This window comes from Chelonoidis abingdonii, chromosome 4, assembly GCF_003597395.2.
Source record: "Chelonoidis abingdonii isolate Lonesome George chromosome 4, CheloAbing_2.0, whole genome shotgun sequence".
Taxonomy (NCBI): domain Eukaryota; kingdom Metazoa; phylum Chordata; order Testudines; family Testudinidae; genus Chelonoidis; species Chelonoidis abingdonii.
In genome coordinates, this window is record NC_133772.1 from 147,546,826 (window position 1) to 147,559,984 (window position 13,159).

Sequence of the window (13,159 nt, forward strand, 5' to 3'; positions counted from 1 at the left end):
GCTGTTAGCCAGAATGGATAAGGAATGGTGTCCCTAGCCTCTGTTTGTCAGAGGGTGGAGATGGATCATAGCAGAGAGATCACTTGATCGTTACCTGTTAGATTCACTCCTTCTGGGCCACCTGGCATTGGCCACTATCAGCAGACAGGATACTGGCCTGGACTGACCTTTGGTCTGACCCAGTATGGCCATTCTTATGTTCTTATGCATGTGTGACCTTGGGCAAATTACTTAATTTTCTGTGCCTCGGTTTCCCTTTCGTGCTTCATTGCCTATGGGGAAATTCATTCACGTTTATGACATGCTCAAATGATGCAGTGACAGGGGCTGATGCAGTGATGTATCTGCAGTGGCTTGGTGACCCAGACATCTGCAGCTGATAACTACTGAGATTCACTGACAACAAATATGAGCTTAATGCACATTTCAAGGTGAATGGTAGTAACATGTTCCTACTTAGATTCCTATCACAGCGTCGGGAAGATCATCAATATGCAAGTGGGCTAAAGATGACCGAGACGTATACCATATCTAAGTGTCTCTTGCATACTCAAATAGAAAACTTCAGGCTTTTAAACCAATAGAAATTGACATTTATTTTCAATAGGAGACATGACTTTGACACCCCGGGAAATACTGTAACGTCCTTGCGACTGCTGTCAGAATACAGTAATAAATTGTTTTTCTCTAAGCCAAGCACAGCTTGCACTTAAGGAGCATCCTGGCTGAAATCTTTCTTTGATTTAACACACCAGGCTGCTGAGGTTCCATCTTTCCTGGGCATTGAGAGTAGCTGCTCTACTGTTTGACTCTGTGAAGCTACTGCACCATGAACAAGTGAACATGCAGAAGGGAGACACTTATGACAGCACAAAGATTTCACCTGGATTCAAAATTACCTGCAATCTTTTAAAAGGAGGAGGACAAATCTTGATTTCTTGCTCAGACCTTAAGCAGAGAAAACTCCGTTTAACTTGCATGGAGTTTTGCCTGAGTAAAAACTGCTAGACTGTATCCATACTCTTGTAATGTCACTAAAACTGGCTTTATGCTTTAAAATGATATTCCTGGTGGTTGGCTAATCGTCTCTGAGGACCGCACTAATTAACTCTATGTACATATGTTTCAACTTTTCCTTCATTGATACAAATATCCCTGTGCTCATGAAGGTATGACTTTTACATTAGTGAAGACACTGTATTTAATTACAGAGAGATAATCACCTTGCTTATCCCAGTAGGTCCATTGGCTTCTTTAGGACTATTCACTTTAGCAAAGTGAGCAGGATTTGGCCTGTGTATAGCAAATAAGTGAGAGAAAATCATCTTTTCCAGTTGGTCTGCTTTTAAAATAGTTATAAGTAAGAAACCCCTTGCTAAACTTCTGCACTGGAGCAGTCTCACCAGAAAACAGACCATTATATTGATTATCCAAATTATATTAAAGAGACATTTATTCCGTGTTTAGACAAAGGCCATTGTTTTTAGTTGGCTAACCCGTTGGTTACCTTGTGATGCTGAATCAATCTGCAAAGTGTCTTTCTGGGATGATTTCAGCAATTCTGGTAAAATTTGCTCTTTGCACAGGCTCAGCTAGCATCTCTCACAAGCGCTGCACTGTTGAACTGGCATGGTGAATCAAGGAGAGAGAAACATTTCACTTGGCAAAATCAACACATGCATTGAAAGTTGTTAGATTGTAAAAGATCAAGATGTTATTTAAGGAGATCTTATGATATTTCATAACACAAAAAGCAATTTCCTGAAGTCACATACAATGCTATAACTTTATTTCTTAGACTCCATTTGAAATATAAGGAAATTGAAATGTTACAAAAACTCATTTCACTTAAGAGTATGTTTATAATTACATAAGAGGGAATGCGGTTAGTCATCTTGCCTGGTTCTCTAAACATCATGCAATTACATGAGACCTATCTTTTTAGTGTCCTGAACTCCTCCTTTTATATTACATACTTTTATATCCTTTAATTGACTGCTGTCAGACTTTACCTTTTCTGAATAAAAAAGCTGGAGTATTGCGAGCCAGATTACAACATAATTTTGTGTAGTAGTAACAATCTCTTATTACATACACACCTACACGATGTGTATATAATAATGTCATTTTTGGAAACGTCAGAATTTATCATTTACAATCAGTCCCGTTATTGCAATGTGGATGTCTCAGTTTTTGCCCTTTAAGTGAGGAGCTTGTATCTGAGCACTGTCTTGCATTCTATATTAGAGTGGATTGTTTAAACACATATTAAAGACACCAGTCCCATGAGAAAACTATAAAGAGTGCGGGTCTGCACTTGCAGATGCTGTATGTATAGACACACACACTTTTAATACACATGCACGATAAAACCCTAGGTCTAAAGCCTCTGTCTGTGTCCCTCAGATAGAAGCAATGCCTATATATAGATAGTTGTCTCATCGGAGGGGACGAGGAGGAGGAACTGATGGAAAGAGTTGCTATGGTTACTTTGCAGAGTTTGGGACTGAAAGTCCGGGGATGCTGTGATTCAGCTGCCCTCTGCCAGAGCACACCCTCAGCCTGCACTAGCCACACGGTTGGCCAAGGGGCGAGTGGGTCCCGCTTAGTATTAGAGAATTAATTGCAAACCCACCCACCCACCTCCCCCACTGGAGAGCTAGCAAAGCCGGGGGAGAGGCAGGGGGAAGTTCTCCCAAGCACACCCCCTCCCCTGCCGGCAGCGGGCAGAGCGAGCCCTGCAGGGGGGAGGTCCCCGCCCCGGCCAGGCAGGGGCTCCCCCGCGCCGCACTAAGGCGCCGCTGGGCTGTGCAAGAAAAAGGCACTTACCGGGCAAGCGGGGCCACAGGGAGGGGCTGGCTCCGGCGCTCGCCCCTGGCTTGGAACGCAGCCTCCCCGCTCGGCTCCTGCTCCTCAGCCTGCCCGGAGGCAGCCCCAGCTCCGGCAGGTCCCTCCAGTCACTGCCGAGCGCATCCCCGGCTCGCTCCAGAGCAGGGGCGGGCAGCCCAGATGTTCCTCTCCGGGATTGGTCCAGAGGGAGCAGATGTTGGCCCGTTGCTAAGAGAGTTGCTAAGAGGCGATGACGCTCTCAGCATCTCAGGAGCAACTTCAGTGGGGCTTTGAATTTCTTGCTGGGAGAATGTAGTGGAGAGGGTCCTGAGGAGCCCCAGGGTTAGGGGTTCCCTGAACCCCAGGGCTAGGGGTGCCCTGGGCCCCAGAGTTAGGGGTGCCCTGAGGCACAGGGGCAGGGGGTGCACCGAGACCCAGGTTAGGGGGTGATCTGAGCCCCAGGGGGATGGGGTGCCCTGAAACCCAGGGTTAGGGGTGCCCTGAGCTGGAGCATTGAAATGGATGTACTGAACTTAGGGCACGGAGGGTGACTTGAGCCCTGGAGTTAGGGGGGGGACGATGAGCCTGGCGCATGGAGGGGGAGGGGGACATTTAATCCCAAGGTTAGGGATGCACTGCTTCTGGGGCATGGAGGGGAGGGGAATGCACTAATTCCCATGTTATGGGGTGCATTGAGTATCAAAGATAAGAGGGAAGATGTACTTAAGCCTGGATGTCAGATGGGTAAGGGGTCACTGAATTTGGGGGTGCTCTGAGTTTTAGGGGTGAGCTAGGAAGGGATCAGGCGAGGAGTGCATTGAGCCTGGTGGTTTGGCTGGGGAGCGAGCACACTGGTTGGAGCGGGAGTGCCCTACGCATCACGCAAGGCAAGGGGAAGCCTTTGAGCTGGGAGGGAGGGTGCTGAGATGAGTCTTAGGGAAGGGGAGGATGGTCACAGTATGATATGGGGGTGGAACAAGGAGCAGGTGGAATGAGCACTTTAAGATCCTGCCCATTGCTGGTGGAAAGAACAGGATGGCAGCTGGGGCCTTCAGAGTGGGCTGATGGGACATGGAAAGTGCTTTACCTAGTGCAGTGTTAAGTGTCTTAGGTGGATGGGAGAGTCTTTGGGAGCTGCAGTGGTGGATTGGGGAATGCTTGCAATAAGGATTGCAGCAGGGATTGGCCTCAGAGAGTAGGTATCAAGGGGGTAACAACACGTCTTTCCCTCCCACACACCCCTCTCCTTCTGGCCTCTCAAGTCATCTGTCTTCTCCCTGCCCTTTCCATAATTTCCAGCACCCCCCTGCACCAACTGCCTGCCAGCACCCAGAACACATTGTACAGTATATGCTATTTCACACATTGCAGCTGGGCCAGATTAACTCCTAGAACACCCCAGTTTTGTACCATCAGACCTCATATCTTAGCACATGTACACGCTATTCAATCAGACCAACAGGCACAGAAGCAGCAGGGCCCAAGTCCCTTTAAGATAGATGGTCATGGAAAGCCAGGACTTGGCACCCCAGAAGGAGGCAGAGATGAAGAGCACTGCAGAAACCCAGATCTCAATACACTGCAGTTGTCCAGAGCCGCATGCCATACTGCAAAATGGAACCTCAAGTGGCCTCCTCTCAACCATACCAGTTGCCTATAACAGAGGTGTGAGAAGTCAGCACTCACTGACAAACCCAGTGAGCAACGTCAGCCCTACTGCAACCCCTGCTGGCAAAGCAATGGACAATACCTCCCAGCTTTTAGTTCATTGATGGTTAAAGAGAAGGCAATGACCAAGACATGGAAAAGAAATAACAGCAGGTAAAATCTTGCTTAGCACCCAGCTAGCAGTGTGTATCCTTATGGTGCCATGGGAGCACTTATTGAAAAATGTGCAGTGAAAATGACTGTAAAATCTAGAGAAGAGTTAATAGCTATCACCTGGGCTCTCAGTAGTAGTGTTATTATTTGTAGCATCTACTAGCCCTAGCCATCAGTCAGGGTCCTGTTGTGCTAGGGGCTGTACAAACCCAGAACAAAAAGACAGTCCCTGCCCCAGGAGTTTATCATCCCAGTATAAGACAACAGGTAGATGCAGGCAGGCAAGGCCCAAGGAAGCAATGAGAGTATCTGTCTGGCTACTTTTGTGGCTCTCAACATTGCTAAAGTAACTGGGTATCTTCCAAATGGTTACAAAGAGGAAGTACAAGGATAAATACAAGTGCCAGAGCCTCACCTGGTGTTAATCAGCAAAGCTCCGTTGGCATTAATGGAACTGTGCTGACCTACTCAGTGTCTCTCTCCCTTGCTTCCCTGTAGTAAATAACCGTGATTTTTTTCCCTAGTGTTTGCCAGTTATATCTGTGTCCACCTGTCCACATACACACAATTGCCCTAAGGCCGCTATTTCTCAGTGGTGCGGCACATGCCACTGCAATTCATGCCTGGGCAACAATTTAGCCTTGATCCAAAATTGTTCTCTGCTTGATATGATCCCTGAAAATAACTCAGACGTTTCAGCCAGTCCAGAGTGCAGAAGCCTGTCATTTCAAACCGGCAAGCCACTGTGGGAGTACAGCTCCAGCTGCACCCTACACCTTGCCTGCATGTACATTTCCTTCAGCAATTCTAGAAACCAGGGATCTACAATGCCCAAAATGGTCTGCAGTCTGGTTGCTTGAGCAGATCAGCACTCTCTTTTTAACTCCCTTTCCACCGTTTTGGGTCCCCCCAGATTTTGGCTCCTGGATGTAGTTGCTGCATAGCTGGCAGCAAGATGGGCTCCACGAAGGGCCCACATCTTTGGAGCCCTCTTTCTGCCATCATCTGACCAATTGTAGGAAGGATTCTCCACTCACTCACACAGGTGTAGTGTTCACTTCAGTAGAGTTACACCTGCTTTACAATGAAGCTAATGAGAGGAGAATCACATCCTGATTTCCATAAATTGAGGGTTAATAAGCTAAATTTCAGCTGCTGTAAATCAGTTTTTTCCAAGTCCATAGAGCTATGCAGATTTAAGCTCACTGAAGATCTGGCTCTGTTTGTTTCTATGCACAAACACACACATTTTTCTTGCATATTTGGCTTTAGTAAAATCAGACGTGACCATATACTTATTTCAAATTACTCCCAAAAGTGCCAGTCCCTTTACTGAATTCACACTAATTTTGAACCTGAATATTCTATGACAATATGAAAGAGCTGGAATTTAATTGATTTAAATTACTATTCTTTTTATAGTGCTGCTGGTAGAAATGCTATAGTTCAGGTCGGTATAATTTTAAAATGTACCACGTGACACAGCTATGACATTTTCCCCCCACATACCCTATATGCTACTGAATAGAGGAATCCATTAGCAAAATACAATAATTCTTGAGCACTTTACAGCGACGTGATAATTAATTCAATAATATAGTGTCTGTATACGGGAGATGGCAAGAGAAGGCACAGAAACCCCATCTTTACATCTGTTTAAGAACTGAATGAACTGTACCACTAGTCACTGACTGCTGCTGTTCTGGAAACTGATTGCAATTTTTATTTTTTAATTTTTTTTTATTTTTTACATTTGATACAATTTCTGCCACAGACACATCTTCCCCTCTACAGCTTCATAATGTTCAGCATACAGCCAGGAATCACTGTCTAGCTGTAATTTCCCACTGAAAGGGCCAGCCATTCTTCCTTTGTCTGGCCCCAAGAGCCATTTTCATCCCCTGATCATCACATAACAATTTGTTAAACACACATCTAGTATTTGCATTGCTTTTCTTGCCTTTTTTTCTGAAGACTTTGGGGGGTGGGAGGGGCCAGATCCTTAGCTGGCATAAATCAGCATAGCTCCATTGAAGGAAAGGGATTTACACCAGCTGAGGATCTGGCCCCTCATTTGAAGCAGACCTGATTCTGAATCAGAAAGTATGGGAGGCTCTGATTCTCTATGATATCTGGGCTGTGATCAGACATAGAGGAAAGAGACAGGTGCAGGAAGCTCATTGTAGTTATCTAATTCAGGGTTGCCTGAACTTAGCACCTGGACACCTCCTGTTCTAATTTAGGAAGCTGGTGCAAGGCCACTTTCACCAGTGAAGGCTCAGGCATGGCAGATCTCCCATCCCTGACATTCAAGGGGTGGAAGTCCATGGTGTAGGAGGGAGCTCTGTCCCTTCACAAGCAATATACCAGTGGAGATTCCCCTTTCCAGGAGAATTCTCTGCAATGTTTAGCAGCACGAAGTGCCTTTACTAGAAGAGAGCATCTGGATCGACAACACTTATGACACTAATATTTGGAAAATATAAGATCTAAAAGCTTGTACTGCACAGAATAAAACACCTAGACAGATCAATGGCAGATGCCTAGCTCTTTCCCTACAGCATTCGTTTGAAAACTAGGCTAGGGTGACTGGAATAATACAAACAATTAATTGTTTAGAGTGACTGTGATTATACAAAATCAGATGATTATATTTTATTATAACAGCTTCTGACTTTGAAAATGCCAATTCCCAAATTTGCAGCATCTTTTCTACCCAGATCTACTGCTTAGGGACACAGAATTATGTTAATATATATGGCATCCAGTTTTCTAAATGGATGCACACTGATTGCATGTATAGAAGCACTGATGCATCCATGCAAACCAAACCTAGGCATTTGCAATATTTGTTAAAAACAGACAGTTAGAATTGCTTCCATAGAGATGCATACATGGTATGCCTGTGCCTACCCGGGCTACATCCTCAGCTGGGTGAATCAGTGCCATGCTAGTAACCTCAGTGGAACTGTTGCTACATACTCCAGTTGAAGAATTAGCCTGAATCCTTTTGGAGGCTTACTTGCCTACACTGAAAAACTAGCCCCTATATTTCTCCATGTATAATATGTAGTTTCCTCTTTCATATCTTAAAACTTCAGTCCTCTGTCTTTTTAACATTTTTAAAATAAAGGAGCTGGATTATTTTTATGCTGTAATTGTATGAATTTCACTTTTGATGGTGATTTCTGGAATATTTCTGCAATATTTCTGCAATTTTTATTTACTTTTATGTGTATTAAAACTAATCTTTCAAAACTACACTGCAGATTATTTTAGGAACATTTTTTTAAATGTCCGTGAAAAAAAATTATCCCATTTTTGTTGAAATTCTACATTTTGATGAAAAATTTGAGCAAAAAAGTAAAATATTGAAAATTTTAACCACATCTAAAAATAGTAAAATATAACAAAACTCTCATGGGAGTCTTGGGAGATCAAGGTTTTCCTGTAAACAGTAGGGTAGCCTCTGTGAAACCACATATACTCTGCTGAGTCCAATTGCTTAGTTAGGCCTGGTCTACACTACGCGTTGAAACTGATTTTAGCAGGGTTAAACCGATTTAACTGCGCACCCGTCCACACTACGAGGCCCTTTATATCGATATAAAGGGTTCTTTAAACTGGTTTCTGTACTGCTCCCCAATGAGAGGAGTAGCGCTAAAATCAGTATTACCATATCGGATTAGGGTTAGTGTGGCCGCAAATCGACGGTATTGGCCTCCGGGCGGTATCCCACAGTGCACCACTGTGACCATTCTGGAAAGCAATCTGAACTCGGATGCAGTAGCCAGGTAAACAGGAAAAGCCCCGCGAACTTTTGAATTACATTTCCTGTTTGCCCAGCGTGGAGCTCTGATCAGAACGGGTGGCGATGCAGTCCCAAATCCAAAAAGAGCATCCACAAAGACACACCGTACAGAATCGATCTGACGCTGTAGGGAGACAAATCTGTTATCAGACTCCGTTACAGAAGACAGAAAGCCAAGCATTTGAAAAAATCTCCAGCTACACAGTGCTGCGTGAACAAGCGTAACGGAAAGCAAAGAAACAAATGGACTCTCATGAGGAAGGGAATGGGGTACCGATGACTCCAGCTATCCACAGTCCACAGCATCTCCGAAAACATTTGCATTCTTGCTGAGCTCCAGTGCCTGTAGGTTCAAACACATTGTCCAGCGTGGTTCAGGTATAGCTCAAAACTCCCTCCCCCCACCCATGGAAAGAAAAGGAAAGAAATTGTTCTGACTTTTTCAATGTCACCTTGTCTACTGAATGCTGGTGGTAGCACATGCTGCAGCAATGAGAGCATTCTGCTCCTCTCCCCTTCCTGGGCAGACGGACAATATCACTGCATCCGTCATCACTGTCAGCCCGTGAGTGCTCCTGGCGGCCTCCAGGTGAGGCTGGCAGGGCGCCCTGGGTTAAAAAATCGAATGACTCCTGCATCCCAGTAGATGGTAAGAACGCGGCTGGTAACCATCCTCATCATAGCAACTGGGGCTGAGCTCCATCAGCCCCCTCCTTTTCATGCTAAAGAAAAATTCTGTACTGCCTGGACTAGCATAGCAGCGGCATGCTGGCGCCTCTCCCCGCACCGTTAATGTCCTGCCTGGACTGTCATAGCACCGGGAGTCTGCCTCCCCTCATTTATCTCACTACAAGTCACTGTTTCTTATTCCTGCATTCTTTATAACTAACATCACACAAGCCGGGGGACCTGCCAGGTAGCCCAGGAAGTTGGAGGAGGAGAGCAAATGGGGTTCTGCAGGGCACCCTCCGTGAAGCATGTAGTCATATTTCTGCGGGATCTGAAACGAGCAGCTGTGCTCTCTATCACATGGTTCTCTAGCACACTGCCCATATCTAGCAGACTGACTCTATTTTTAGAAAACATAAAGAGATGGTTGACTCAGGGAAGTCATTCCCAGTTTGCCTTGCACCCCCGCCGATCTCAGCCAGAGGGCACCCATATAGCAACAAACAGTACAGGAAGGACGATAACCGTCATCTTACTGCCAATTTACAATGGCAGCAGATGGTACAGAACGATGATAACTGTCTCTGCTATCATGCAAAGCAAATGAATGCGCTGTGAGCACCGAGTATCGCCTCTGTCCGCGCATCCAACAACATACAATGACTGTAAAAAAAAAGCCGAACGGGCTCCATGGTTGCCTGCTAATGGGTCTGCCAGGCAATCCAGGAAAAAGGCGGAAATGATTGTCCTGCGTCTTTCCAAGGAAGGAATACTGACGACATTTACCAGAACCACCGCTCACATGGTTGTTTCTGCCCCGATAACAGGGCACTAGGCCTCAACCCAGAATTCTAAGGGGCGGGGAGACGCGGATACCTATAAGGATAGCTAGATATTACTATCCCAGGCTACGCTCGGCCGGGCTCCGGAACTGGGGACGACGCTAGCTACGCCGCGACATGGACGCACACTGCCGAATAACTGGCTATAGTGTCGGCCGGCTGCACTTGACTTTATACAATCTGTTTTATAAAACCAGTTTATGTAAAATCGGAATAATCCCATAGTGTAGATGTACCCTTAGATTTGCTGAGCTCCGGTAGCTCCCATCGACTTCAGTGGTATTCTTCTTGATTTCTACCAGTGTAAATGACAACAGAAAACAGCCAAAGATTTCTTTCCACAGACACAGAGACATTCAGGGATACACTTTCAAGAATATAAGCCTGTGTTGCATGCCAAAAGCAAGCACTTGTGTTTTTAGTGAGGGTGAAGACACACTTAGCAGTCTTGGAAAATGCACCTCCTCCTTGTGGTATTGCAGCAACACCATGAGTTTGAATAATGAGAAGATCCTTGCAAGGATCTTGGGGGGCTTCTGAACAACAAAGGCAGGCAAGTCACCTGTACCCCCTAATACCCAATTCTATTAGTGTAACTACTATTATCCCCCATCATTTGATTTACAAACTATATCATAGAAGGTCTATGGATAGAAATTCCATGCTTGAATAGTAAGTATAGCAGTAGGACTATACTACCAACTAGCTGACTTGGATGGTGACAGTGACTGTGAAATGCTCAGGTTGATTAGAAAGGCTACAAAAACAGAAAAGCTCAGTAATAATGGGAGATTTCAACTAGCTCCATATTGACTGGGGGAGATGTCATGTCAAGATGGGATGCACAGACAAAATTTCTAGAAACCATTAATAACTGTTTCTTGGAGGAGCTAGTCCTAGAACTCACAGGAGGAGAGGCAATTCTTGATTTAGTCCTAAGCGGAGCACAGGATCTGGTCCAAGGGGTGCATATAGCTGAACCATTCAACCACAAGGTAATTACATTTAACATCCTTCAGAGAGGAAAGGGGGAGAGAGAGAAATATCAAACAAACCCACCACAGTAGCATTTAACTTTGAAAAGGGGAACTACAAAAAATGAAGAAGCTAGTTAAACAGAAATTAACAGGAACAGTCACAAGAGTGAAATGCCTACAAACTGTATGGAAACTTTTAAAAAACACCATCAAAGAAGCTTAAACTACATGTATACCCCAAATAAAAAATATAAGAGAAAAAAAAAGCCACCCTGGCTAAACAACAGAGTAAAACAGTAGTTAGAGATAAAAAGACATCCTTTAAAAATTGGAAATCAACTCCTACACAGGAATATATGTAGGAGCATAAACTCTGGCAAATCAAGTGTTAAAGTAAAATTAGGCAGGCTAAAAAAGAATTTGAAAAGCAACTAGCAAAAGGGAAAAGAAACTAACCGCAATTTTTTTGTAAGTACATCAGAAGCAGGGAGTCTACCAAACAATCAGCCGGGTCATTGGATGATTGAGGTGCTGAAGGAGCACTCAAAGACGACAAGGCTGTTGAGGAGAATCTAAATGAATTCTTTGCATTGGTCTTCACTGCAGAGGATGTGACGGAGGAACTCAACTATGAAATTGTAGAACTACTAACTATAGTAGGTAAGCTATCATTTAAATCAGATGACAGGAGGATAGATAATATAATGATTTTTTAAAAAGGGCTCCAGAGACTATCCTGGCACTTACAGAAGGTAAGTCTAAGTACAGTACCAGGCAAATTGGTTGAATAGTAAAGAACAGAATGATCAGACACACAGATGAACATGATATGCTGGTGAAAAGTCAACACAGCTTTTGTGAAGGGAAATCATGTCTCACAAATATCTTAGAATTCTTTGAGGGAGTCAAAAACCATGTAGACAAGAGTGATATACTGGATATAGTGTGCTCGGACTTTCAGAAAGTCTTTGACAAAGTCCTTTACCAAAGGCTTTTAAGCTAAGTAAGCTGTCATGGGATAAGAGGGGAGCTCCTCTCATGGATCCAGTAACTGGTTAAAAGATAAAGAGTAAGGATAAACGGTTGTCACAGTGGAGAGAGAGAGGTAAATAGCGGGTTCCTCCGAGGATCTGTACTGGGACCAGTGCTGTTCAATATATTCATAAATGAGCTGGAAAAGGGGGTAAACGGTGAAGTGGCAAAGTTTGCAGATGATACAAAATTGAACTAGATAGTTAGGTCCAAACTTGACTGCAAAGAGTTAAAAAGGGAGCTCATTAAACTGGGTAACTGGGCAACAAAATGGCACGTGACATTCAGAGTTGATAAATGCAAAGTGATGCACATTGGGAAACATAATACCAACGACAGATACAAAACAATGCGGTCTAAGTTAGCTATTACCACTTAAGAAAGTCATCACGGTTTGTTCTCTGAAAACAGCTGCCTCAATGTGCAATGGCAATCAAAAAAAGCTAACAATGTTAGGACCCATTAGGAAAGGGAAAGATAATAAAACATAAAATATCATATTGCCACTATATAAAGCCACAGTATACGCACACCTTGAATACTGCGTGCAGTTTGGGTCATCTCATCTTAAAAATTATGTATTCGAATTGGAAAAAATATGCAGAAGGACAACAAAAAAATGATTATAGGCATGGAATGGCTTCCATATGAGGAGAGATTAAAAAGACTGGGTCTCTTCAGACTAGAAAAGAGATGACTAAAGGGGGTATGACAGAGATCTATAAAATCATGAACGGTGTGCAAAAAGTGATTAGGGAAGTGTTATTTACCCCTTCACATAATAAAAGAATTTGGGGTCACCCTATGAAATTAATAGGCAGCAGCTTTAAAACAACCATAAGGAAGTACTTCTTCACACACAGCAGTCAGTCTTTGGCACTCACTGCCTGGGGGATGTTGTGAAGGCCAAGAGTATAAGTGGGTTCTAAAAAGAATTAGAAAAGTTCATGGAGGGTAGGCCCTTCAATGGCTATTAACCAAGATGGTCAGGGATGCAACCCCATGCTCTGGGTGTCCTTTGCACCTGACTGCCAGAAGCTGTGATTGGATGACAGGAGGTAGATTGTTACCACCGTTGCCAACTTTCACGCGGTAAATAAGCACCCCAACTTTCATAATAAGCCAAAAATCAAGCTAATCCCATTTCAAAACAAGGCCAAAATATGCCAATCCCTAGG

The 13,159-nt window shown here is 44.2% G+C and overlaps 1 long non-coding RNA gene across 1 annotated transcript in view; it reads right to left on the reverse strand.

Moving 5' to 3' along the window:
- Nucleotides 1-2,917, reverse strand: part of LOC116830000 (uncharacterized) — a 13,342-nt gene extending 10,425 nt beyond the window's left edge. The window contains exons 1-2 of the long non-coding RNA XR_012655844.1: nucleotides 2,830-2,917; nucleotides 1,508-1,624 (exon numbers count right to left, since the gene is read on the reverse strand). This is a non-coding gene — a long non-coding RNA (uncharacterized LOC116830000). The remainder of the gene's footprint in view (nucleotides 1-1,507; nucleotides 1,625-2,829) is intronic.
- Nucleotides 2,918-13,159: the final 10,242 nt, after the last annotated feature.